The sequence below is a fragment of the Carlito syrichta genome, unplaced genomic scaffold (assembly GCF_000164805.1).
Source record: "Carlito syrichta isolate Samal-C Ts95f unplaced genomic scaffold, Tarsius_syrichta-2.0.1 Scaffold305012, whole genome shotgun sequence".
Taxonomy (NCBI): domain Eukaryota; kingdom Metazoa; phylum Chordata; class Mammalia; order Primates; family Tarsiidae; genus Carlito; species Carlito syrichta.
This window is the reverse complement of record NW_007249108.1, coordinates 509,566-512,050: the sequence shown is the minus strand read 5'-3', so window position 1 is coordinate 512,050 and position 2,485 is coordinate 509,566.

Below are 2,485 nucleotides of genomic sequence, written 5' to 3'. Positions count from 1 at the left end.
GGGACCAGATGGGCTGGGAGGCCCCCGCTCCCACGCCGGAGCAGCAGCTGTAGCCCAGCTTGCTGAGTCATCTCTCCTCTGCTCCTGGGCGGCGACAAGCCCGGGCTGGTGTGGAGCCCTGGCCTGGGTTCTTGGGGAGCTGACTTCAGCCCCAACCTCCTGGGAAGGGGCATCCTCTCTCCCCCTAGCTTCCACCTACTGAGGGTCCCCATCCCCCCACCCCCATCTGCCCAGAACCCCCAGGAGCCAGGCATCAGAGCAAGGCCAGCCCAGGAAGCACAGGCTGAGGGTGTGCACTCACGCCCTGCTGGGCTGTTGAGCGTGACATTTCCTCAGATGCCACCAAGGGGCTGCTTGACCTTCATGCTGCTGCCAGGACCCTCGTTCTGCTTCTTTCTGGGCTATTTATAAGAGTGTTTACAGGCAAAAGGCTTCTCAGCCGAGCCCTGGCCCCGCTCCCATGGTCTCTCCTGCCAGCCAGGGCAAGAGACACAGAACCAAGAGTGTGGACACCGCGGGACCCCGCGTCGCCTCCACACGGCATGTGCCAGGCATACTGTGTTTTCAGGTCTTGAGACTTTTGTATGGGTGTGACAGAAGATAGCATGCATATCACCGTTTTCAAGTGTACAAAACAGTGGTAGGCTAGTACGTTCCCATGCTGTGCACTAATCACTCGTGTCTGTTTCCAGAACTTTTCTATCCCCAAGGCCAGCACTTTTTCACCCACCTGACCTAGGATGACCAGCCATGGTTCGTGCCAGGCCCTGCCCCAGCCTCCAAAATTTGAGGAAGCCCCACAAGATGTGGCAAGGAGGGAAGGCACCTGCCAGTTCACGGTCAGGGTGTCAGCGGCCCCCCCTTGCAGCTTCATAGGGTGGTCTTGCAGCCGGGAATGGGGTCAGAATTTGAGTGGAATGCCAGAGCGCGTCCTGATTGCAGGGACAGCAGGAAACTGCCCCAGTCTCCGTTCTTAAGCAAAGGCGATTCATTTCACAAGCTCTGCTCCTTTCCTGATAAGCAGGGCAGGCTTGTGTGACTCACCTCACAACCTAGCGCCACCCACAACCCTGCAAGGCCACACACCACCTGTGAGGAGGGTTTAGTAACAGTTCCACATGTAGGGACAGCACTTAACAGTTTTCCCAAACTCCCATCCAGAATACTGCACTGGCGGGGGGAGCAATCCCACAGCACCTGGAAGGTCTGGGCCCCATTGTAAAGATGCTAAAACTGAGGCCCGATAGGTGACTCAACCCGGGATATGCGGTGCCTTCCCTGTGTCATCCCACCCATGTGGGACCAGGCAGGCCATACGAGGCATTTAGCTCTGGCACAAAATTGAAGGAGATGCAAAAAAACTCAGTGATCAAGAAAAGTCATGTTTTAATGTAGTGTTTAAAAAAAATCATTGATGCTAAAATATTCATGCTGCTGGGCACAGTGACTCACGCCTATAATCCCAGGACTTTGGGAGGCTGAGGTGAGAGGATTGCCTGAGTTCACAGGTTCCGAGACCAGCCCAGGCAACTTGGTGAGACCTCATCTCTACAATAAATCAAAAAATTAGCCGGGCGTGGTGGTGCATGCCTGTAGTTCCAGCTACTTGGAAGGCTGAGGCGGGAAGGATCACCTGAGTCCAGCAGGTCGAGGGTACAGTGGCTGTGAGCGTGCTGCTGCACTCCAGCCTGGGCAATAGAGTGAGAGTTCAACTCAAAAAATTAAAATAAAATAAAATATTCATGCTAGCCGGGCTCGGTGGCTCAGCCTGTAATCCCGCGCCTTTGGGAGGCTGAGGTGAGTGGATTGCCTGAACCCGCGGGTTCGAGACCCACCTGGGCAGCAAGCCTCATCTCTACAATAAATAAAAAAATCAGCCGGGCGTGGTAGTGCATGCCTGTAATTCCAGCTACTTGGAAGGCTGAAGCGGAAGGATCACCAGAGCCCAGCAGGTCGAGGCTGCAGTGGCCGGAAGCGGCCATTGCACTCCAGTCTGGGCGACAGAGTGAGACTCCAACTCAAAAAAAAAAAAATATTCATGTTGAACAAGACACCTCATTTTCACACCAAGGCAAGAGTAAGGAGAGCCACACAGAGTCCCCCAGGAGCCTGAAGCTGGAGGAAAATCCCATGGCACAGACTCTGCCTTTATCTAGAATTTTGGTATTTTGTTAATCATGGACACTGCAATTTTTTTGCATTAATTTTTGCGATGTAAAAAAAGTTGCATTAAAACGTGAGCTGCCAGCCTGGGCTCGGTGGCTCAGTCTGTAATCCCGTACCTTTGGGAGGCTGAGGTGAGTGGATTGCCTGAGCCCGCCGGTGCGAGACCCGCCTGGGCAACTTGGCGAGACCTCATCTCTGTAATAAATCAAAAATTAGCCGGGCGTGGTAGCGCACCCCTGCAGTTCCAGCTACTTGGAAGGCTGAGGCGGAAAGATCGCCGGAGCCCAGCAGGTCGAGGCTGCGGTGGCCGGGAGCGGGA